General features: G+C 42.0%; 1 protein-coding gene across 1 annotated transcript in view; it reads right to left on the bottom strand.

Annotated features, from left to right (window-relative positions):
- The window catches only part of Lgr4 (leucine rich repeat containing G protein-coupled receptor 4), a 102,169-nt gene that overhangs the window by 69,751 nt on the left and 6,198 nt on the right, over positions 1-26,220 (bottom strand). The gene's annotated exons all lie outside the window — the stretch shown is intronic.

Here is a 26,220-nt window from a genome sequence, read left to right as displayed (position 1 = left end):
AAGACCTGACACCTTCATACAGACATACATGCAGGCAAAACACCAATTGTGAACAGAGATGTCAAGTAAGATTTGAGCATCACACCAGTCATTTGCTGAATATTGCCTCCTCACAGAACCATCATGCCAAAAAAAAAAAAAAAACACTCAAAAAAAAAAAAAAAAAACCAAACCAAGCAAAAGCCAGGCACTAGCACACAACTTAATAAATGTTCCAAAATTATCACTTATACAGAAAATTTGCCCTATAACATTTGGTGTGGTAGAAATAAAAACTACTTATAGAACTACAATATATATTCCATAGTTCTTCTACTATAGTTTTTTTTTCAAATCATTTATGTAGAAGAAAAAAAGATATGAGAAGGATCTGGCAAGAATAAAATCACCATAGTAATAAGAGATCGTCTTAAAGCCCTGCTAGTTTTACAATGACCTTTTATCAGATGGTAATGAAAACAGTTACTGGACCACTCCTTCCTACTGCAGGTGTTCATACTGTTTGTTCATGATACTACTGCATCCATCACAGACCTATCAGTAAGTCTAGGCTCAAATGTTATATGTTTGCAACTCCAGGCTAGTTTTTACTTTAACAGATGATAACATTTACAAAACAATCCCAGGAGACTACTTCCAGAAGAGAAGTGGTACTTAACCCTCAAAAAAAGGTATCATCTTAGAACTAAACGATGGAGGGAGGAGCTGCAGCTCATTTAGGTAAGCCTTTCCAGTCCCTGGCCTGCATGGGTGAGGAGAGAATGAAGAAGGAACACTGGTAAATAAATCTGCATCCAGGAGGGAGAAGCAGATGGATCTCTGTGACTTCGAAGCTAGCCTGGTCTACACAGTGAGTTCTATGATAGCCAGAGCTACATAGAGTAGCTCTGTCCCCCACCCCCCAAAAAAAATACAAATAAAGCCTCGGCATCTGCCTATTTGCCATTAACCAATTTTAATTTCAAACAACTCCTTCCCCATATTATTTCAGTCTTTCTGTTGTTTCTATCCAACATTTAGATAGCATCATGAGCCATAAAAACTGGGATTGGTCTAAAACTTGAAGGATGGCATGCTAAATAGCTTGGCCCAGAACATAAACCACCACTTATGTGGCTACACTAGGACAACCAATGTAAACATGCATGTTACTCCAAATACACACAGATTTGTTCTTATTTTAAAACTTACTTTGTATCTTAGCATTTTCTTCCTTAAAAATAGCCAAGGAGTCCATTGCATAGGGCTTTTTTTTTTTAATAAATTGCTATTTTGAAAAGAAATCATTCTTATCCATGCATAGTGGACAGGCCAATGATATGTTATTTCCTACAGTTAAAAAATTATAAATGCTGCCTAGAAATAGTCATTGAAAGCATTGTATCTGCACAATCCTCTGTTGTAAATAGTAAGTTGGAGGTGGGGCCTATTTTTACTAACTGTCCCTAGTCAGGTATTTAATCACAGCAGCACCAGCTCTCTGCTTGCTATGCTAGGTCAGGAGAGAAAGTAGTCTTGCTTGTGTAGTCAATCCATCATCTCTTTCAAAGGACTGAAAAAGTGCATGCGTGTCTGCCTGCCCTCCCTGCCGTGTGTGTGTGTGTGCGTGTGTGTGTGTGTGCGCGCGCTGTCTGCCTGCCCTCCCCGCCCCGTGTGTGCGTGTGCGTGTGTGTGTCTGCCTGCCCTCCCCGCCCCGTGTGTGTGTGTGCGTGTGTGTGTGTGTGTGTGTCTGCCTGCCCTCCCTGCCAGGTGTGTGTGTGTGTCTGCCCTCCCCGCCCCGTGTGTGCGTGTGCATGTGCGTGTGTGTCTGCCTGCCCTCCCCGCCCCGTGTGTGTGTGCGTGTGTGTCTGCCTGCCCTCCCTGCCCCGTGTGTGCGTGTGTGTGTCTGCCTGCCCTCCCCGCCCCGTGTGTGTGTGCGTGTGTGCGTGTGTGTGTCTGCCCTCCCCGCCCCGTGTGTGTGTGCGTGTGTGTGTGTGTCTGCCTGCCCTCCCTGCCCCGTGTGTGCGTGTGTGTGTGTCTGCCTGCCCTCCCCGCCCCGTGTGTGCGTGTGCGTGTGTGTGTCTGCCTGCCCTCCCCGCCCCGTGTGTGTGTGCGTGTGTGCGTGTGTGTGTGTCTGCCTGCCCTCCCCGCCCCGTGTGTGTGTGCGTGTGTGTGTGTGTGTCTGCCTGCCCTCCCCGCCCCGTGCGTGTGTGTGTGTGTGTGTGTCTACCTGCCCTCCCCGCCCCGTGTGTGTGTGTGCGTGTGTGTGTGTCTGCCTACCCTCCCTGCCCCGTGTGTGTGTGTGTGTGTGCGCGTGTCTGCCTGCCCTCCCCGCCCCGTGTGTGTGTGCGTGTGCGTGTGTGTGTGCCTGCCCTCCCTGCCCCGTGTGTGCGTGTGCGTGTGTGTGTCTGCCTGCCCTCCCCGCCCCGTGTGTGTGCGTGTGTGCGTGTGTGTGTGTGTCTGCCCTCCCCACCCCGTGTGTGTGTGCGTGTGTGCGTGTGTGTCTGCCTGCCCTCCCTGCCCCGTGTGTGCGTGTGTGTGTCTGCCTGCCCTCCCCGCCCCGTGTGTGTGTGCGTGTGTGTGTCTGCCTGCCCTCCCCGCCCCGTGTGTGTGTGTGTGTCTGCCTGCCCTCCCCGCCCCGTGTGTGTGTGTGTGTGTGTCTGCCTGCCCTCCCCGCCCCGTGTGTGTGTGCGTGTGTTGTGTGTGTGTGTGTGTCTGCCTGCCCTCCCTGCCCCGTGTGTGTGTGTGTGTGCGTGTCTCTGTGTGTGTGTGTCTGCCTGCCCTCCCCGCCCCGTGTGTGTGTGTGTGTGTGTCTGCCTGCCCTCCCCGCCCCGTGTGTGTGTGTGTGTGTCTGCCTGCCCTCCCTGCCCCGTGTGTGTGTGCGTGTGTTGTGTGTGTGTGTGTGTGTCTGCCTGCCCTCCCTGCCCCGTGTGTGTGTGTGTGTGTGTGCGTGTCTCTGTGTGTGTGTGTCTGCCTGCCCTCCCCGCCCCGTGTGTGTGTGTATGTGTCTGCCTGCCCTCCCCGCCCCGTGTGTGTGTGTGTGTGTGTGTGTGTGTGTTAACAGAAGCCATAGATATTATCTGTATCAAGTCTTCCCCACTGATATGGGCCAATTTCTCTTAATGAGTCTCAATAACACACATACACTCACGAGAGAGACAGAGACAACCAGGCAGACATGTCATATACTTAATCTAACAGCTGTTTCTCAGGAGAAGCAGACTATCATAGAAACCTGCAACAATGAATTATCTAGCCCCAAAATACCAATGTCAAAGTGAGAAACTTTGAAGTGCAAGAATCTTAGCATTTCCATAGTGGGGCCACACAGAGAGAACTAGGCGTTAGGGATACTCTTCAATCTGGAGGTTCCATTTTAACTTTCTAAGACCCCACTGTACTGCTTTCCACTGCTGTTACATCCCTAGAGTGTATTTCTGACGAACAAAACGCCCAGTATCAGAATCTCTCCTACCTACTGTCCTCTGAACCCTCCCTCCTGCACCTGTGCCCTGTCACAAAGTGCACAGTAAACAAAGCCTTGAAAAGCTACAGGAAACGGTATTTTGTGTCAATAGTTGCCTTTTCATTTTCCTTGATGTACAATCTCTCTAATCCATCTTCAGCAAGGTAGGAGGGACTGGAGAAGCCCAGAGAACGTGAGAAGAAACACACCTGCCTGCCCAGCAGGTGACCGTTCTTCAATATCCCTGCAAGTCACAATGACTCCCACCCAGGAAACCTGAGAGAAATAATCCCCCCATCACTCGTGTGTTCTATGGGCACCTGTCTGTATTCTTTGAGTATGTTCCTGTGCTGGAGATCTCTCATTAACTTGCTGTGTTTCATAAAAAGAGTCTGCTTGTACAGGGTGTAGTACTGCTGCAGAACAGACTTTCAAGTTAGAGTTATCAACAGCTCATTTTGGGAAACATACAGTTTCGCATAAATATGCAGGAGACAATAGTGGATCCAATTATGTTCAAAATAAGTTTGAATTACAGGAAGTTTGTAACATTTTTCCCACAAAGACCCTTAGGCTATCTTGGGCTTTAACAATAAAGGGTAGTGCCAGGCGATGGTGGCACACGCCTTTAATCCCAGCACTCGGGAGGCAGAGGCAGGCGGATCTCTGTGAGTTCGAGGCCAGGCTGGACCGACAGCCTCCAAAACAATACAGAGAAACCCTGTCTCGTAAAACCCAAAAAAAAAAAAAACAAAAACAAAAAACAAAAAAACAATAAAGGGTAGTATGCTTGGAAAGGCACCAAGGTAATATTCCACATATGTAGAACTCCATAAGGCAGTGGTCGTTGTGCATGGGGTCTAACTCAGAAGCACAGCACCTGCTTAGCACTGAAGATACTGAGTTCAGTCCTTAGCACCACTGCTGGCCTGAGGGAGCACACACTACAAATGCAGGACTAAGAGCATCAAAATTCTCTGGGAATTATTAGAAATACAAGTCACTGAGCAATGATGTGGAAGAGGGCCCGGGAAATTTGTGCTCCACACAGCCATCCTGGTAATTCTGTGTACAATGAACTGCACAACTGAGAAGTACTGCTCAGATATCACAAAGCACTTGTATCTCTATTACTGGGCTTCACCTGCAGACCTGGCCAAGTGTCCTTTCAGCTGTGCTGGTGGAATCTGGACTTGGGTTCTCGAAAACATTTAGTAAGTGCACTACCAAGCCATACCTCCAACTCTAATGTTCCTTTACACACAAAGACATGAAGGTCTGAGATGTTCCTCCAAAACGAGAGCAAGAGGCTCAGGGACTTTGTTTTTGTTTTATTTTATTCTGACCACGGTGTGTCTGCGTACCATGTGCATCCCTGGTGCTCAGGGAGGCCAGAACAGGGTGTCGGACCCCTGGAACTGAAGTTACAAATAGTTGTGAGCAGCGAGGTAGCTTCTGGGAATCAAACCTGAGTCCTCTGGAGGAGCAGCAAGGATCTTACCCACTGGGCCATCTCTCCATCTCCCAAGAGGCTAGTTTTAGCATGCACCATGTAGAAGAAATGCTGGCAATCACTGAGCCAAGTGCCCTCAACATGAAGAAGAGGCAACTAAAAGCCAAAGCGAGCAACATGATCTGGGCCACAGTCACACAGCAACACCATGAAGCACAAGCCTCGATTTCCATCAAACCAGCACAGGCAAGCAGTTCATGTCTGCCAGTTAGCAATCTCCTGAAGCCAAGAGGTACCTGTGATAGGCACTAAGTTTGGGATACACTATGTTAGCACTTCTAAAACTTCTCCATTTGCAACACCTTTCATCCAAGAATTCTTACATGATCTCAGACACATGGGCACACAAATCAAACATTTGTTGATAATAAATCATAATTCATTTAATAGCAATCCTTTTGATGAACACATAGTTTTACCAGTTATTAAAGACTAGAGCAAATTTGTATACTAACAAGACAGATGTGCCTGTTTTTCACTTAAATAATTAAATCTTTGCTGAATGTTTGGTACTATAAGACACAAATCACCTTCATTATTTTTTATAGTTGATCAATATTTAATTTTCTAATTATCAATGCTGAGATAAGTAGTTCAAAATGGCAGAAGTATATTTAGGGCCATCAGAAACAGCTGGAAGTTCTATCCTAATTCTAAAACAAAATTCAAAATTCATTTAGCGATTTTTTCAATGGACCAACATTTATCAGTCCAAGCAGCAGGATTTTGTTGGTGGTGGCTTTTTTTTTCCTTGCTTGCTTGCTTGTTTGTTTTTGAGACATGTTTTCTCTGTGTGACAGCCTTGGCTGTCCTGGAACTCACTCTGTAGACCAGGCTGGCTGGTCTCACAAAGATCCACCTGCCTCTGCCTCCCAAGCACTGGAATTAAAGACATGCACTGCCATACCCAGCTCAAAAGCAGCAGGTTTTAAGATAAAAACTCTGCCTAATACAATACAATTGGAAGATACACTAATCTAATGATTACACCATGATGACTGGCAATAGGAAAATCTGAAGTCTGTGTTTACAAAATTAACCCATTATGTCTCTGTAAGAGCTGACCTATTTGTACATACCGTGAAACAGCTGCAACTCATAACACACAGCAGGCTCATATCTAAGTCTAGGTGTTCTAGATAATGGGTTTTATTTTGTTTTTCCTTTCTCTTTCTTTGGTTTTTCAAGACAGGATTTTTCTATGTAACATCCCTAGCCGTCCTGAAACTCTTAACTCACAGAGATCTGCCTGCCTCTACCTCCCAAATGCTGAGATTAAAGGCGTGTGCCACCAGTGCCCAGCTTAGTGTTCTTTATGCTACATGGTGAAAAACCATGGCTATAGTGAAGGTGTGCAAATATCTTAGATACACTGCACATTTGATTTTGAAATAATATTTGACTGTCACCCATTCAGAAACCTTTTACAGCTGACAAAATTCTTGTAACTCCTACATTCAGTTATATGATCGCTTATGGTCACAGAGTTTAAGGAGCAGGGCAGTAAGGTATTTCACAAAACAGTGGCATAGATTACCTAAAAGGACTGATCTCATTTAATAGAAAGTCAGCTTTGGGAGAACAATAGAGTAAGAAGGTTAAGGATACTGGTGAGAAAAGGTAAAGAATAATAGCAGGCTTTAATCTGACCAAAGAAATCTATACAATAGAAGTATGAGGATTCATAGATTGAAGGCTTAATAAGGTTGAAAAATATGAATTTAGAATAATGAAGAGAGGAAAAGAGGAAAAAAAAGTAAGTTGAGGTCAGAAGTAGTAGCAGTTACAAGTTGTTCACAGTCCAAATGTGGTCATGGGGATAAATGGCTGAAGGAGGCTTGAAGTAGGACTCACAAGAAGCAAGAATGTTGGATGCATTATCTAGTTGAGGTAAATGATAGGTCTATAATGGAGACAGGACAGCAGACACGACTAGTCCAGACCAGGAGTTTGGCTTTAAAGTGAATGGCAGAGAAACCAACTGATGACAGTGTGGGGGAGGGAACTGATGACAGCCAGGACTGCAGAAGGAGCAGGGATTGGAAGTGAAGATAGATGCCGATGACCAGCAGGCAGAGAGTGGGAGGGACAAGAACTCCAACGCTTGGTTATTCTCTCTCTCTCTCTCTCTATCTCTTTTTTTTGTTGTTTTGTTTTGTTTTTACAAGACAGGGTTTCTCTATATTGTTTCGGAGGCTATTGGTCTAGCCCGGCCTCGAACTCACAGAGATCCGCCTGCCTCGCCTCCCAAGTGCTGGGATTAAAGGCGTGAGCCACCATCGCCCGGCTGGCTATTCTCTTAATGGTACAGGGAAATGAGCAACCTCTATCTAGAAGCCTGAAAGGAAGGCTGTTCTGCAGGCTGAGCAAGTGAAGAGGCTGAGGATGTTACAAAGTGCATCAGCCTGATGGAGTGTTTCAGAGGGCACAGCAAGATCTGGGACAGAGAGGAGAGGCAATGAATCCCGAAGAGAAGAGACACGCTCTTTTGCAAACCCTACAGCAAGAAGACAAGTTCTCCAGACTTAAATGAACTTCAATGTTTATGCAAATGACAACCAGGCCCATGAAGCCACACAACCAGGCTACTTATCTTGCCATAAAAATTTACTTTGTTTTGTTTTAAGGCTTTAGGAACTGTAACTGTTTGGTTTGAAATGCTTCCCAAGAGCTACTGTTTCTGAACACTGGTCCCAGCTGGTGGTGCTGTTTGGGGAGGTTGTGAATTTTATAGTGTGGCACCTAGATGGTGGAGGTGGATTATTAGGGGTGGGCCTTTGATGGTTACAGTCCAACCTAGCTGCTTATACTTTCCAATTAAAGGTTATTTATGCAAAGTCATTATCTGCAGCTCCTACTGACTCAGGCTGAGTGGCTCTCTCAACCAAGCCTTCCCCACTATTGAGGAAGATTAGCCTAGACAGGATAGAGATGTCACATGATATTTATTTAGGGAGAAGTCACTCACATGAGAAGCCGAGAACCCAAGGTCAGCGCTCGTTGCTCTCCGAGACCCAACCAGAACCAGGAACCCCAGAAGAGAGTGTGTTCCCTTTCCCTCATGTCTTTTACCCCCCCTCCCGCCACCTTCTGTGTACCTGTGACCACGCCCAAACGAGTGTGGCCATCAATACAGGTGTGTAAGATCTCTCCTGACAATCCGCCATGACAGACTGAAATTTCCTGAAACCATGAGCAAAAATAAGTTGCTTAGTTGCTTCTGCTACGTATTTTGTCACAATGAAGATTAAAGTAGATACATAGACCACACTTTCTACTAATGTAGTGATATCAACAGAGAACTTAACAATAACTTAGGATATATTCAGAAGACAACTGAAGAGTGAATCCAATAAATACAGAAAGATCTAAGGAAGCCCATAACAATCTCTCAAACAGCTTTGGAGAACTGTTCCCAAAAGCAAGGCAAGGATACACATGTCCTTCTCTTAGTAGACAGAACCATGCTGATTCTGTTCCTGGTGGAGCTACTGTTAGATCACCATTGAAAAGTAAAAAGAAAGGCTTGGAGTTTTACCAAAGGGAACCATGACTGTCCACAGCCCCTAAACATATTGCATGCTCACAATATGAAAACATGTTAAAAATGAAGTCATCTCACACAACCCTCATGCCTTGAGCCCACTCGCAACTATCACTGCACATTCATCAATACAAGGCACAAGGGAGAGCTCCCCAAGCTCATTTACCACTGAATGATGAAGCCGGAACTCTGTACTAATGGTAGGTGGTCTCTGGGATTCATCTGACCCACCTAAGTAGTCTGTATATCAGAATAGCTTGACGCTTACTCAAGAGCACTCAATCTCCCACTAATTGCTTCCTAACTTTAATAAATTATGAGCTCTCATTAAAAGTAAAACAGGAAAAGGCTGAAGGAGCTACAAATGTACGGAGTAAAAAAAAAACAATGTTTAACATTAAATACTTAGATTAAAAAGATGCTAAAATATGCAGATGTGTATCATACACAACATATATGCTATTTTTACACAGAACTACAAAACAGCTCGACAAACTCACCCTTCCATGATAAATTCCAGGGCATATTCATAACACAAGTCAGACAGATTTTGTTTTCAATCACATAGTTCTATAAAAATAAACTGTCATCACAACATCCTTGCAGTAGTAAAAGGCCATATTTGCCCGCAGTTAAATCCAACAGCAGCTGTTCTATGGAAAAAGAAGGCCCAATAATTGGCTTCTTTCACCTCTGTTAATCACGAACAAAAGTGTCATTCAGTTTCAGAATGGACAAAGTGCTCCAATGGATGGTCAGCTAGCCGAGCCAATGGGGTGGAATAACAATAACCCTGTAGCATTTTCCTTTTTCCTTTTGTTTGGTCTTCCAAGGCCCTTAATTAAGACCCTGCACAAAGCACCCCTCCAGGCTTTTCTCAATGAGGCATTACATGCCTGTTTTCTTGTATTTAAAGAAAAAAAAATGGCAGGGATTTTCTGAAACACATTAAACAGAATACACAATTTCCATTTATTTGCAACTGAAATACTGTTAAAATTTTAGAGCTTAAATATTATCATAAGTAACAAAGCAAGTTCTTCTTACTTCAGGCTCGGGGAACAGAGGATGACAGAGGGTTAGTTAAAGCAGTGGGAGAGCAGGGTCAGGGCTAGGGAGGGAGTGCCAACCCCAAAGTATTGTTCAGCCATTTCTCCAGAAACAGAACTTCGAGCAGCCGTAATTTAGAAAGATCTAGAGCCGTCTTGTCAGCATTTTAATAATTTAACACACACAAATGGTAAGCAATGGCAAAATATATGAGTCTTAAAGCAAACAACTAGATGACTGAAATAGTAGATATAACCTGGAATCAAATCCTCTTCTTAGAAGCTCATTTCTTTAAAAAAAAATTACATAAAGTATTTTTAGAATTAAATACTCTCTATAAGAATAGTGCACAATTCCATAATTGATTTCTTTTTCTATCCTAGCCTGAACAAAGATTCATCTAATTACGGTGGATAAGAATCAAAATGTCTAAGCTTTAAAAATCTCCATGGCCTAATTAACTTTTCATTATCCAATTTTCTTTTTGCACAGATTAAAAAGGGACTGTTGTGTTCATTTTTAAATGCTCTGAAATATAATCTTTCCGGGTTGTAGGCTGTTCTGAAAATACCTACTCCTGCCCATAATTTGCCACCACCCGCCCCCCAATATCCTGAATGACAGCTTAATGTGACAGTTTTCTTGCCACAATTCACCGAAGGGGAGTGGCAGGTAGAGTTCTCAGAGAACAAACACCTAACAAAGCCATCATTCTGGGGAGTTACTTTCAATCTGTCAATCTAACCCATCAAGTGGAATGTGCTCCACTATTCTCTTGTAAATGTGCTTATTTCAAACAAGGCAGAACCTGGCAGCTGCCCTGCAGAAGACTAAATGACCCAGCTCAAATGTCACCTCAGCTGGGAAGGCGTCCCAGTCCCAAAGCAGAGTGAGTTCCTGGGCCTCCTCCTGTTCCCACAGACCTCAGTCCATGTTTCTGTATGGCACTCTCGTACTGATTCTGCTTGTACTTATTTTGTCTTCACCACCAAAGCACAACACCTGTGGACACTTGTGAGCCAGTGTGACAGGGGAAAGGGCACAGGCCCCAGAATCAGAGGGAATGGGTTCAACCCCTGGTTAGAAATTAGAAACCAGAAAAACAAAAACAACAATAAAAAATTAGAAGCCATGACCATGGATATACACTACTAACATATTTAGCTAATTAAATTTTTTTGTAATTGTGCCTCATTTTAAAAGGGGATAAAGATGATGGTGTGAACCAGCAAGCATGACACTTTGAGTATTGCCCTGGTGCACAGGAAGATTCTGGTTCACACGAAGACAGGAAGTTCCGTCCTTACGTTCCCGTCTACCCTTGAATACAGCAACACACCTGGAAGTACAATAAGCAAGTACTTTGTTGATGGTATAAACTTTTGCTCAGCAGGGTAATTTATAAGATATTTCCATGCCCTTCAATGTCTTCAACATAGATCAATATAAATGCTACATGCAAGGGGAAAATGCCGGCAGGCAAAGAGCCAAAGTCAGTAAGGAAGAGCTAAAGACACCAAGATCTGAGTCCAACTGACAAACAATTAAAAGGACCTAGCCAAATGTTTACTGTCGTGATGGCTAAGATTACATTTTCACTCTATTTCACTTGTGTGTTTCCTCAACAGTGTAACAATTCTTCCAGCAGTTTTTTTGTTTGTTTGTTTATTTGTTTTAAGATAACCAAGGCTTGTCCCTTCTCCAAACAAGAGAAACAATGAACTGTACTTTATCTGCCTAGTGTTAGTTAATGGACTTCAATAGGCCTCATCACCTCCCTCATCTTCCCCTTGGTCTTGTACCACACATGTGCTCCAGGCCTCCATCCTGTGGTACTGTGATTATAGTCACTGTTCTCTGTAGTACTTGTAAGAGTCAAAGCCACTGGTATAAGAAATTAAAGAGTTTGGGTTGTGAACAAAAAGTAAAGCAAAAATAATCACTGTTTTCTTAATGTGTCTTTCAAAAGCCTTACCATTAAATACAGGGACATTTGATTATATGTAACAATTCCACTAAGCCCTCATTTAATGAAATCATTACTAAGCTAAAACCATTATTATATTAAAATAAATCATTTGGAGTTTTGTTAACTAAAAAGAAGTTACAGAAACAAAATGAACTTGCTGTGCATTTATTCACTGTCCAACCCATTTTAAGATTCAACAGTAACTTCATGAATCTAATTTAAGTATTAAAATCACAACTACATGTTTGCATTTGAAAACTCAAGCACCCCATGCTTTTTTTCCTGGAAACTAACAAAGTAATAGAAAACCAACCACGGGATACAGGGGGCTTTCTTTCTTTCCGCCCACACTCTAAACAAATTGGAGACGAACATACGACTTTTCTCACTGGCTCAAATAAAGGAAAAGTCATCGCCCATGTGAATGTTTTCTTTCCTCATCTGCCTGTGGATAAACAAGGAAAGGAACTCACCTAGTTGATGATGTCTGACCGGCATAAGTAATTAAGTTGTAACAAGTCAAACTATTTACTCACTGTCTTCATCTAGGACAGTGGCTCTCAACATGTGGGTCATGACCCCTTTGAGCCTGAATGACCCTTTCACAGGGGTTGCCTATGACCATCGGAAAACACAGATATTTAAGTTATGATTCCTAACAGTAGCAATATTACAGTTATGAAGTAGCAAAGAAAATGATTTTATGGTTGGGGTTACATGAGAACTGTAAAAAAGGGTTACAGCATTAGGAAGGTTGAGAACCACCAATCTAAGAATAAGATGGCTCTGCCACCATAATACTGTGTCCCGACAGTTCTCCGTAGCTGTCAAATAATCAATGCTTACTTAAATACAAAAACAAATAAACAAAACTCATGATAGCACTGAAATAATCTATTTCGGCCGGGCGTTGGTGGCGCACGCCTTTAATCCCAGCACTTGGGAGGCAGAGACAGGCGGATCACTGTGAGTTCGAGACCAGCCTGGTCTACCGAGTGAGTTCCAGGACAGCCTCCAAAACAATACAGAGAAACCCTGTCTCGAAAAACCAAAAAAAAAAAAAATTCTATTTCAACCGTGTGTAAAATGTCTCATTGATGAGGGGATTGCTACCTACCATACTACTACCATACTACTTAAAGAACTCGAGGGCTGGCCAGATGGCTCAGCTGGAAAATGTGCCAGGAGGTCAATCCCTGGGACTTACATGGTCAAAGGAGAACCTGCTCCCACAAGTCGTCCTCTGACCTCTGCACAAGTATAGCACATATGCACCCACACACATATGTATGTGAATACACCATCAAGCATTCAATGGATGTAAGAAATAAGTGCAATTCAAACAACACATTAAGCACATTAAAATTACTTTTGAAAGGTCCGATAGTACTCCTGTAGATTCATTTGCATGATTTCAGTTATCCATGGTCAACCAAGATCCAAAATTATTAAAATGGAAAAATGTCAAAATAAACAACCCACCCTCAGTTTTAAGCTACATGACCACTCTGAGTAGCATGATAAACTCTCATGCTATCCTGCTCCACCCTGGCCAGGACATCCTACAGTCATAGGATTCACACTACTTTTGGTTGCACAGTAGATAGGTAATGAGACTGATCATTTTGACTTCTACTAAATAATGGCTTATGCTTCAATTCTCATATATACTCCTCCCCTACCAAGTACTTGGTCTATATGAAAAGCTAAAAAATTTTATATGGTTAGGGAGAAACAATCATATGCTATGGTAAGAATGAATCTTCTATTTGTAAAATTATAGCAAATCAAAAAAGAATCCATTCAACTTTGCTGACAACTATCCAACTGTTTAAGTTAAGGCCACAGTGTCATGATAACAGGGGCCTTTGTGTATGTTCACATAGGAATGTGTGTGTGTGTATGTGTGTGTGTGTGCATGTTCTACTGTATCTTCAGTGGTTCCTGCTATGATTCCTCTTCAATCCTGAAGGTTGGAGACTTTAGTCTTGTGGTATAATCTTTTTGTATACTGCAAAGATGTACACCTAAGGCATTTTCTGATTGGTTTAGCTGAATGGCCAATTGCTAGACAGAAAAGGACAGGCAGGACTTTTATGCAAAGACAGGAACTGGGAGGCACAATCTAGGTGCAGGGCACTTCAGACATGCTGTAGGAAAGGTAAAAGCCACGTGGCAGAATATAGATCAGTAGAAACAGATTAATTTTCTTTAAGAACTACTTGGGGAAAAGCTTAAACTAAATGCTAAGTTTTCTTAGTTAATAAGAAGTCTCCATGTCATTATCTGCTGTTTGGCAGTTCCCATGACAAAGTACAACTATACTTTATTATGTACATCTTTTCAAGGACATGTTCCTAACAGGTCTCAATAGCAAAATGAAGCCAGGCAGTGGTGGCACACGTCTTTAATCCCAGCATGCAGGAGGCAGAGGCAGGTGGATCTCAAGGCCAGCCTGGTCTACAAAGTGAGTTCTAGGACAGTCAGGGCTGTTACACAGAAAAGGCCTGGTTTAAAAAAAAAAAAAGTTAGCAAAATTAATTAGTTATCCAAAAACTGATGATGTATGGTTATATGGTTTTATATGCATAGAAATTGAGAAGCAGAATCTTGCTACGTAACACATTTCAGGCACTCCTCAATTAAGTCTGATAAATTCTGTGTTCAGCTTTATAATGGAGTAGCTATAATCTAACCAGCAAAACAAGCAGTCTTTTCCCTCTAAAGAGTTTCACAAATGGAAGATTCATTCTTACAGATGTCAACATCTTCAGTATATTATTTTACTTTATCAAATCACAAGCTTTTAGCTTTTCATTAAACACAGCACTTCGCATTGTTTTTATTGAGTTCCTAATTATACCCAGCACACTGGGGTCTTTGCACCCCTACCCTCACCACATAGATAATGCAGTGGTTAATATTGAAGGGAATGAGAAGAAAACTTTTATTGAAGAAAGTGGCAGAGGCCTTATAACTAAAATTACGTTGCAAAAATAAAACATAAAAAGTAGTATTTAACAAACCTTACAACCTGTCTAAGGAGACATGACTACAACTACTTGAAACAAAGTCTTAGGTAGAATGAATACTTTTGGGGTTTTGTTTGTTTGTATTTCTTTGAATGAATACTTTTAATTGTTCCTGGTAGAATACCTTCCTCCTGGCAGAACACACACTTTCAATTCACAAACTTCAACTTTGAGAATCAAACAAAATTGGAATTAAAGTCATTGACATACAAAATTATTTTCAGAAAACAAATTATCTCTTCTCCATTCCTTGCTTTCAGGCCATAAATGTAACAACTGTATTTTAGAACTAAGCAAAATGAAAACCACCTCTTTGGTAACCCTAAATATAACCCTAAATATAAACCTCTTTGCTGTTCATAAAATAACATTCAATGGGATAACATATAATGATCTTGTCTCTACCATATAACTAAGATTTCATGTTATGGTCTGACAAAAATAGTGCTTACAAATACTAAAAGTTTTCAAAACTAAAGTGTTTTGTGAGTCTAAAATCTGTTTTAAGAATCTAATTTTATTTCCAGAGTTGGAATAATTTCTCACTTAAAATTAGGAAATAACAAATTTTAAAAATGAGACCATAGCAAACTGTTCAGGGCTATTTAGCCATGAAAAGCACTTGAGACAAATGCCTGACACTGCTACCTTAGGGAACATCCACCCACCCACCCACCCACCAGACATCACTTAAGAACCAAGACCTCAGTCACTATGTCAAGGGTATAAATTATGATAAAGACAACTCTGGACACTGCTGGGCTTGGAACTGCTTACTGAGCAGCCACGTTCTTCCAAACAAACTAAACATTTACGAGGCTAAAGGGCAGTGGAGGCAATTATTGGAGGAAATTTCTAACTAAGCCAGAAAGGAATAATTAAGTCCTTGCATGTTAAATCGCATCACTGGGGTTAGCGATGAAGTAATCAAGTGTAAATGGTGACAAAGCCCATCCGTAGGACGCGTGAAAGGGAACCAAGGTTGTGGGTAATCTGGACTATTGTTGCTTAAATACCACAAAAGTTAGTCCTTAAAAACGTCATTCATTCATCCTATCTTTTTACAAAAGTGTGTGTCTTTTGTGGTAGGTAAAAAAAAAAAATGGTTAATCTAGCAATTAAGGCAAATATATTGAGTCATCAGAAGTAACACTGTTACTAATTCACAGGCAGAGAGACCCAACACCAAGCTCCACATGGCCTAGACTGGGTGCTAAGTAATGAAACACTGCCATTAACAGGAAGTGCATGGGTGCTCCATCCAAAAACATGACTGCAATCATTTGGATTGCAAACCTATTCGAACTTAGTCTGTTTCAGAGCACATATCACACACACACACACACACACACACACACACGAAAGACAGAGACAGACCAGAGTCACAGAGAGACACAGAAAGGCAGGAAGTTGGGGAGAAAGACGGAAGTCACTTACACGACAGCTGTTCGGTAACAAATCAACTTCAGTGATGCGCTCAGGCAGCAAAACAATGTTGACCCCTAAGCCAAGGAGCAGACAGAGTCATTGGCTCCGCAGCCACACATTTGCGGCCTCACTTCAGAGTCTGTTTCCTACTCTCACTTAAAAGGTAAAATTAAGACTGAGACTACAGGGTCTAACCTAATGTGGTACCTTTGTTACGACTCTTGTTTGACATACTTTAAGATTCACTAGAAGCTGCAAAAACACTACAGTGAGTCCCCATAAACCTTTCACCTTCTCTTGCCAACAGGAATTTTATATATCCATAATACAGTAGCTAAACTGGGACGTTTACTTTGGTATACTTACTAAACTAGGGGGTCTAACAATGTTTCACTTGTTTTATAAGCGATATTTTTATTCTTTTTTGCAGTACTGGAGATCCAAATGGGCCTTCGTCACATATGCTAAGCAAGTATTCTAACAGTGAACTATCCCCAAGCCTTTAAAAAAATTTTTAAGCCTGTAGTGGTTCACACCTTTAATCCCAACACTCAGGAGACAGAGGCAGGCAGATCTCTGTGAGTTCAAGGCCAGCCTGGTCTACAGATCGAGTTCTAGGACATCTAGGACTATACACAGAGAAATCCTGTCTTGAAACCACCACCCCCAAATTTTTTATTTTGTTCTTCAAGATCGGGTTTCTCTGTGTAGCCCTGGCTATCCTAGAACTCACTATATAAACCAGGCTGGCCTCAAACTCAGAGAGATATGCCTGCGCCTGCCTCCAGAGTGCTGAAATTAAAGGCATGGGTCACCACCGGTGGCTTAGATGATTGCTTTTTATTAAGACATGGTCTAAGTTGCCCAGGATAGTCTTGAACTCACTATACTGCACAGCAGACCTCAAGCTGACCATTTTTTCAGTGTTAGTCTCCTGGGTAGCTAGGGTAATGGGCCTGACCTACAGCAAAGTTAGAGGCACTCATAAATCACATGTCCACTCACAATACTGCAATGATAAGAAACTATCCATCATCACAAGGGAATGCCCCCATTCCCAATCTCACCATCTCTTCCCTCACTGTAGCTGCCATGCATTTTCTCTCCCTCACTAGAATTCTGTCTATTACCCTGTAACATCTAACGCCGCCCTTGAGATCTACCTAAGGGCTTGCGTGTACCAGTTCCTTTGCTCCTGTCTGATGCCCTTCCACTAGTTTATCCTGTTAAACTGATTCTTATTCCTTACAAACTTAAACAAATTGTCACTACAGCATGGAGAATAACTTTTTTTTCCTTAAAGCAGAAAAAGGAGAATTGTTCAGTGTAACCACACTGGAGGAGAAACACAGAGGTCCCATGACCCAACAAACCCAACTCTGGTGTCATAACATGAGGTTGAGGTTTCCACAGAGGGCACAGCTAAGCAGTTCCAGTCAAGGGGAGGTCCCACCACTCTCCTCAGGTCCAGCCTCTCCACAAGATGGTCTGACAAGTTGTCCAATCACTTTCTGGGAGAAAAGGTTCCCTCTGGCTGGCACCTGGTCTCAGCCTTTTGCTTCTCTCGGCAGGGGATTCCTAGGGATATTTAGGAGGAAACTATAAAATACTGTTTTGTCAATGGTTAAATTTCATATTCCCAGAGACGTTGACTGATCATCTTCACTTCTTTAAGCCCTCTCTCACTAACCTAAATAGCAACTTCCTTCATCCTGCTTCATTTTTGATAGTAATTAATATTATCAGATCTTATAAGATCTGCTGTGTTTAATTACTTTTGTCCAACCAACAGGTAAGTGACCTGAGTGTGATGGGGACACCATCAGGCATCATTCAATTATGTGTACCCAGCACCAAATATGACAGACATATAAACGTGGGGGAAAAGATGACTTTTTTTTAAGTACTAACTTGCTATCTGAGTAACTCTTCTAAGCTGGATTCTACTGCTGCCATTATATAAACACTGTTAGTTCTCAAAACTCAGTTATCTTCTTATTCACTTTCACATTCAATCAGCTGTTGCCTATGAGGCCAAAAGTACCAGACCCATAAAGGCTGGACAGACAAGGGGAAAGCATTTTCCATCTGGCAGCACAAGCTGTATCAACACGGGTCAGCCACAAAGTCTTACTGGATGCTTGAGATTTACCAGGTCTAAGGAGGACGCCTTTTCTGATATTGCTTGTTCTGCTTCTGCTCTTGACTTACTCTGACTGTTGGGAATGGTTCTGGAAAAGTCACAGAAAATCATTTCTCCCCTCTGACAGGGAATTTGAGCCAGATGAACTATTATTTTTTTCCTCTGTGTCTCTCCTTCTCCTCCCTCCATCACTCCCTTCCTTGTTTATTTTTTTTTCTGAGATAGTATCTTACTTCACATATACAGTCCAACCGCCTTGAACTCACATCCTTCAACTCACATCTCCACTTCCAAGTGCTTGGATTTATAATGCCCCAGGCCCAGCTTCCAGCTCAAACCTACTAGTTCTTTAGAAGTGCACTGAGAAGAAAGGGAAGTTCTGGAAAGTACCAACAAAAATGTGCCATTGTAATTCATGTAATCAAAAACTTTAGTAAGGAAAAAAATATCAAGTCTGCAAGCAAGTAGACGTGAACATATGCCCTCAGGAGCACACACGTGTGTGTGTGTGTGTGTGTGTGTGTGTGTGTGTGTGTGTGACTGTGTGTGTGTGTGTGACTTTTTTTCCCCCAAGGAATGTCTTCTCTGGGGGCAGGGGTGGGCTTATAACAAGTGAAGCTTTACATCCGCTGCACTACATGACCCTTCACATCTCTTCATAATCAACAGTCTAAGTGGCTCAGGACATTTCAAGCAGTGGACCAAACAAAAACAGCTCCAGAAGCAATTCCTGGCCCACGAAGTGAGCACTTCCAACTATCTAAGATGCAGAAGGTAGGTGACTGATTGCCTGCAGGAAAGCACAGGGCGGTGTTGGAAAACTCACTCAAGCAAATAACCCCATTTTTTTCTTCTTTTCTTTGAGGACAGATTGAGTCTCTGTAGCCATTTGGCTTCAGTATTCCAGATGCTCTCCAGAGTCACCTGCCAAGTGCTAGGACGGCAGACACGAAACACCGTGCCTGGCTGTACTCTGATCTAGAAAGTCAAGCCCAACAACTCCTCTGCAAACCTTCATGCCTTGACTGCGGCAACAGCTAGGTTTCTCCTTTTCTACCATGGTCGAGAGAAGAGCACGTATGACAGAGTGTAACTGGAGGATCCCAGATGCCACACGTGAAGCGCTGCACTCAACCAACAACACCTGACATTTGGTAACATTCTTCCCAAGCAAGTGAGCAACAAGAAGATAGTGAGGATTCCTCTGAAAGGCCAGGGAGACTGCAAAGCTCTTCATGTAAGTAACATGAAAAGGGGGAACAAACACTTCCAGGAGGAAAAAAAATGACCTTTAGAATCAGGAAGCAAATGGCTCTCCAGGATGGCGCTGGCAATTACCAGAACACTGAAGCTGTGGCCACAGATTCAATCATGAATAGCCCTGCTGCTTAAGGAAAAAGTGCGCACAGATCCAAATGGGAACCCATGAAGTCTGTAAAATATTAACAGCTTAATAAACATCAGCTCACACTATCAACAAACACAGTGTTCAAGTCAACTAAAGAGTACCAACTAAATGAATACCAAGTTGAGCAAACGAAATGCCTTGGGGGGAGAAAGAAGGCTCATGGGTGATTCACTTTTATGCTGACTTCCCTATAAAAACATCTTCCACAGGAGAGGCAGGAAATTCCAGTGAGTGAAAGGGGGCAGCTATACGGTAACCATCACAGTGCACACTTGGTTTTCTAATCCTCCTCAAGGCTCTGCTTTAAAGGAGCACACTGAGAGACTTGCTCCTTGAGAAACAGCAAAGCAAGTCTGCTAGCGTATCTGACCCTCTTCTACCACATACACGCCATGGAGAGGTAGGGCTTTCTGGTGTTCACATCAAAGTCCCTCGTTCTTTCAGGTTTTGTTTCTTTTATTAGCACATATTCCTGTACATTTTCATACACATATATACTGTACCTTGATTATATGCAACTTTTCCCTCTGGTGTTTTACCTTTTAAATGCAGACCAATGAAAAGCAGGAGTTACAGTGGGAGGGAAGACTGATATCCCCCTAATACCTGCTATAAATAAAAACACTCCATTTTACACCCAGAGTACACAAACTTTAACCTTAGCTGCTCTAATCAGGTCTCTCTCCCACAAATATAGAAGTGTGGACACACACATGCTTTAGAGTATGCTTCATTGTCAGTCCTGAGTGTTTTAACGTGTATGCATGCGCATTCATGCTCACACCACATGTCATGGCTCACATGTGGACATCCAGGGACAACTTCCAGGAAGGAGTTGGTTCTCTCCTTCCACCAAGTGGGTTCCATGGATGGAACTCAGGCTCTACGTAAGGTCTCGCAAGTTTTTCTCACTCAGCCATGTCACTAGCTCCGATCTCCTTTTTTTCCACTCTTCTCTCTTACGATAAACTATCAAATACCCAACAAACAACACAGACGAGCAAACTGAAGTGCAAAACACCTGAGATCCAGACAAAACATCACCCACTAAGTGTAGGTGTTGGGGAAAGTTACCTGATCCTTGCAAATATCACTTTGCTTAGCCATCAAATGGGAACCCTAAGATGGACCTAAATACTTGCTACAGAAATTACAGCTAGCACACGTAACACGTCTAATACAGAAAGCAGATCCAGAAATTCCTCACCAAAATTCCACTAAAAAAAAAAACAAGCAAACAAAAGTACAAACTTCTAAACAAAATCAATTTTCAATAGGTTCAGCTAATGTTGGGTACTAAACTAGCTAGGCTTAAATAAATAATAATTTTAAAAAACCTTGCCATAGTTTTAGGACATGCAAATTGAGACTTAACGTGTCCTTATAAATGTACACTTATCCCATGACTCAAGACCTATGTACTGCTGGGGGTAGGAGTCAGTCATGCCTGTAATCTCCGTACTCAGGACACTGATGTTGGAGGATTTGTACAAATTCGAGGCCAGCCTGCACTACATAATGAGTTCCAGGCCAACCAGAGCTATATATCAAGACTCTATCTCAAAAACATGTGTCCTAAATACACCAAACTGAGCACTAGAAATGAGGGTCAATTTTAACACAAGGTTGAGTTTTTTTCCTCATTATGAATTCATAATTATACACCAAAAAGAGAAATTGAATAGACTCATTTGTGAAGAGCAGAAAACAAAGCTTTCTAAAAATTTAGTCCTCAGGGGTTAGAGAAATGGCTCAGCAGTTCAGAGCACGATTGCTCTTGCAGAGGACTTGGGTTCAGTTACCAGCACCTCCCTGGTGACTGCCAACCATCTGTAATAACAGTGCCAGAAGATCCAGCACTGTGTTCTGACTTCCCTGGGTACCAGCCAGACAGGCACGTGCTGCACAGATATACATTCAGGCAAAACACTCATACACATGAAATGAATAAATAAATATTTTAAGTTAAATTTAGTCCTCCAAGGCCAACAAATTTAGAGTAAGGCTTATCAGGAACTATAAGGGGGTGGGGGGGTGGCACACACCTTTAATCCCCAGCAAAGCCAGATGAATCTCTGTGAGTTTGAGGCCAGCCTGGTCTATAAAGTAAGTTCCAGGCCAGCTAAAGCTGTTACACATGGAAACCTTGCTCTAAATAAACAAATAAATAAAACAGGATAAGGCTGTACTGCAACTCAGTAGTAGAGCACATCGCTGAGCATGTACAAGGCCTTGGATTAGGAATGACTTTTATGTAAGAAAACGGGAAAGACATTAATTCCTATGAGCTACATTGTTATGCAGCTTATGCTCAGTTATGACACTAAGCACCATCAGAAATAACTGTTAGATAAGATGTAGATATAAATTTAAATATTTGGTTTTCCGTGGAATTAAACAATCAACGGGAGATCACATCCCTTAGATAAATCATGATCGTTTGTAAAAACTAGTCCACATGTATGGGAAACGATGAAACTAGAAATTCAGGCTGGGGTATCTTAGGAATTGGAAAAGAGCTGATGGCCATTATTTCCTTCACCAAAGCTATGAATCATTTCATTGGTGGATATCTTGGGCCTGCTTGCTTTCTTTCTCTCTTCTTTCTTCCTTTCTTTCCTTTATTTATTTACCATTCTATTTCTGAGTGCCATCAAGCAGAGTGATACTAATGGCAAATTCCTAACACAAAATAAAACCTAGCAAAGCCAGAAATTTTACCTTTTCTCTTCCATATTCTTGCTTAGCTCCTGTTAAGCCAGCCAATGAGCCTCTCTACCCTGTAGATCCAGACAGCACAAAGAAAAGCCCTTAATGCTAACAGAAGGCTGGTACTGGGAAAAAGAAAACCCTTAATGGCCAATGCAGCAGTGTTTGACTAGCACAAAGATGATCAATTGATCTCTTTCTTTCTTCGGACTGACAAGAAGATAAACAAACACACAGATAGCCCTCCAGGCATGTTCTTCGGGGAATTAACCATCCGTATTCTCTTTGCAGGTCACATATCAAATCTGGAAAAACAGCACCCAAACACCCCACGAGCGAGTGTGTGTGTGTGTGTGTGTGTGTGTGTGTGTGTGTGTGTGTGTGTGTGTGTGTATGCGCACATGCATGTGAGTGAAGCATGATTAAGAGGGCATCCATGAAAGCAGACAATACAACTACATTCAAATCAATACTAGAAACTGACTTGACCAAAGTGTGGGATTTCCTTTCCACAAAAAGTATCCAGGCTTTGCAAGCATGGCTTGCTGACTAGAAGCAGAGGCCATTATTAGTGCAAAATGTACCAGCCTATCACGAAGAAGGAAGCATTCTGCTGTGTGCCCGCACAAGCCCAGACTGTTTGTAAAGGGCAGGAATGAAATATTCCATATGTTTTCTTTGTCAGTGACAAGGCTATTGAAAGCCAGACCATACTAGTCTCCCTGCTGAGGGATTGGATCGGGCTATTCATGTGTAACCAGGAAAATGTCAAGATGGCAATGGCAAAAATATCTCAAACATTTTTTTTAAGAAAGCAACCCAGGGTAGAAAATGTAAACTGTACTTGAACCACACGGCCAATCTAAACAGGTCTTGGGCTCCACAGCCACCGTTAGCTGCTGTTCTAGTTTACAAGTCTTTTCAAAGCAGGGCTTAATCAAAACGCCAAGAAAATAAAAAGCAAACAAGAATGCCAGGGACAAGGACACACTTTAGCAGCCAATCACACGTTGTGCACATACACAGCCCATAGTTTAAATCCTAGCTTCAAAAACAAGTGAGAAAACTACACACCATTTGAGAACTGACATTATCTTTAGAAGGTTATTTCTAAAATTACTGAAGAGACTAAGAGTGTCTTTATCCACAGAGCATGACCATTATAAATATCCAGTAACCAGAAAAAATATCTTTTCAAAATTCTTCTAAGAAAAAGTTGTAGCAATATGAATACTTCTAGAAACACAGTCGATGTGAAGGAATAAGAATGTCGCTTAAGTTTTAACTCTGATTTACTCTTAGCCATCTCAAACATGAAGTAAGCAAATGAATCTGAGGAGTATATAGTCAAAAGAATTTCCAGAGTTGAGTTTGCTCAGTGAAAAAACCCTTGGTTTTGCAAAGTCTGGCTATATTGAGCAAGGTCACATGCTGTCTGTAGGAAGACACTTGTTTTTCTACTGAGACAGCACTCAGTCCCAGAGATCAAGGTTAAAAAATCTATTTCCTCTGAGCTCCCTCCTACAAAAAAAGAGATGTCACCTCCCAGCATGACAGACCTTCCTGTTAGAATACAAGCAGCCTTACCTGCAAGACAGCAGAATCATTATAAAACACACATACTAATGTTTCTTCACTGGATGTTAGAAACGTGGTAGTTAAGCAGACTTTTCCATCAGCCCAATGGCTCACCTATGAAATCTAGAACCAGCTTTCAATCTGGTACACACTCAAAGAACCACAAGAGGAGGATACAGAACTTGAAATCACAAACTAACGGCACAGATATGCAGCTACCTATTAACTCCCCAAAGAAATGGCAATACATGGGTCCCCACTCTGTGTCAAAGAGGCCGTGTTAAAGAGGGGTCCTAAGTAAAGCCTGAAAGCAAAGCAGCCTCTCTCTTTTTCCAGATGGGAAGTCTGAAAGCAATGAACTGACTTGCTTGACCTCTCGATCCCTTTGCAATTCAAAAAATTAGAACACAAAAGCTATTTTTATAAATCTGTCCATGAAAGCACAACTAGCAGAGAAGACTGGAACCCCACAGTGACACAAAAAGGCAGATGATATGATCGTGGACTCAAAACTTGGAAAACTGAAAACCATCAAGGAAATTTTTCTATTCAAGAAAATACTGGAGGTCAGCCTGGTGTATACCCTGATTTTCGGGCTAGCCAGCATTAGTCAGATGAGAGCTACATAAGAACTTGTCTCAAAAATATAAAAAAGGAAAAGGAAACATTGGAGATTGAGGAGAGGGTTCAATAGATAAAACACTCATACTGCGAACGTGAGATGCAAAGAAGAGAGAGACAGAACCCCTAGAAGCTCACAGGCCAGGTAGCCTGGTAGAACAATCTAGTAACTATGTGCTTCCACACTCCTAAAAGTCCATGGTAAGCCAAGCCTTCATGAGGTATACACTTTCTTCAAAAGCTTCTGTACAGAGTATCCCTAAGTGAACCAGGAAAAACCCAGAAGTTCATCAGTGTCACAGACCAATCCCTCCCTCGAGTTTCACAAGAAGGGAGTGCCAACTTGGAAGTGCACTGCCCATTCTGCACCCTCAAAACCAAAACTCTGAAGAGAGCAAGGATGCTTGAATTCATCTCCCTTAGCTTAAAAACAGCTCCAATGAGAGAACCCTAGATGCCATCACTTGTGCTAAGTTATTCAGTGGTTCATGCCAATCGCTGTATCATGAAATTTAATGTACAGGGAAATGGAAAAGTTAGTCCCTTAACCATGCCTAGAACCACTCCAAGGTGAAGGAGCCATATGCTTGCCAAATTTCTGTTCATTTTCTAGAGGAGGAAAATGTCCCTAAATAGAGCTTTGAAAATATAGAGGTGGGGGGGGGCAATATAACTTACCATTTTTTTTAAAAAGTCTACATTAGGATTTAAATAGTGTATCAAAAATACTTTGTAGTCACAGCATAGATTTCATTCTTTCAATGCTCAATATTAAAAACAAAATCCACACTATATTCTTCTAATGTAAGAAAAAAAAGTCACTTTGCCAGGCAGTAGTGGTGCCCACCTTTAATGCCAGGATTCAGTAGGCAGAGGCGGGTGGATCTCTGTGAGTTCCAGGACCAGCCTGGTCTACAGAGCAAGTTCCAGGGCAGCCAAAAACCTCACACACACACACACACACACACACACACACACAACCACTCAGAAGGCTAGAGGGAAAGGATCATGAGTTCAAGGCTGACTGCAGCTATCCTGCAAGATCTTAACTTTGTCTCAAAAACTAAAGAAGCAAACAAATAAAACAACCACCTAAGAGGGCTCACACGGCCCTTTGCTTATCTTGATTCACACCATGTGAATACAAATTTCATATGAAGGCTGGAGAGTCACTGAGCATCTTGCAATATCTTAAATTTGCATCTTCCACGTGTCTCATTACTAGCAGATACGACACTAGCTCAGAGCTAATCATACACACAGCTGCCTCTTAAAATATCTTTGGCTAACATTCCCTTAGGAGATATTTTCATATTCTATGGGGCAATATGCTACCACAGGTGCATGATTCAGTGTTTGGTTTGCCCATAAGACCTTTCAGTACAAAAAGCAAAGAAATGCATATACTTAAAACATTCATTTCTTGGGGCCAGATTAGTAGAAGAGCACTTTCCAAACGTTTGCACCTAAAGAGGTAAAATAACAGTAAATGAATAAACAAACAGACAAACAAATAAATAAGGCACTAGATGCCAAATATGGTAGTTTGGGAGGACTTAGCTATTGTGTCTTGATGACAACTAAAAAATATCTTAATATAAAAACATGCTTTAAACTTAAACAGTCCAAATATTAGGAGTTTTCATTGTCAAACCATGGCATACAATACCTCAGTACTTTAAGAATCTTGCAAAAACAAATAAATAAGTAAATAAATAATAGCTACACACAAAGCTTAGTAATGTTTGTCTCTATGGATAAGCATAATGCATACTGCACA

Source organism: Mesocricetus auratus, unplaced genomic scaffold (assembly GCF_017639785.1).
Source record: "Mesocricetus auratus isolate SY011 unplaced genomic scaffold, BCM_Maur_2.0 Super-Scaffold_100004, whole genome shotgun sequence".
NCBI lineage: Eukaryota > Metazoa > Chordata > Mammalia > Rodentia > Cricetidae > Mesocricetus > Mesocricetus auratus.
Note: the sequence above shows the minus strand (reverse complement) of the source record. Positions and strands in the feature narration are given on the sequence as shown.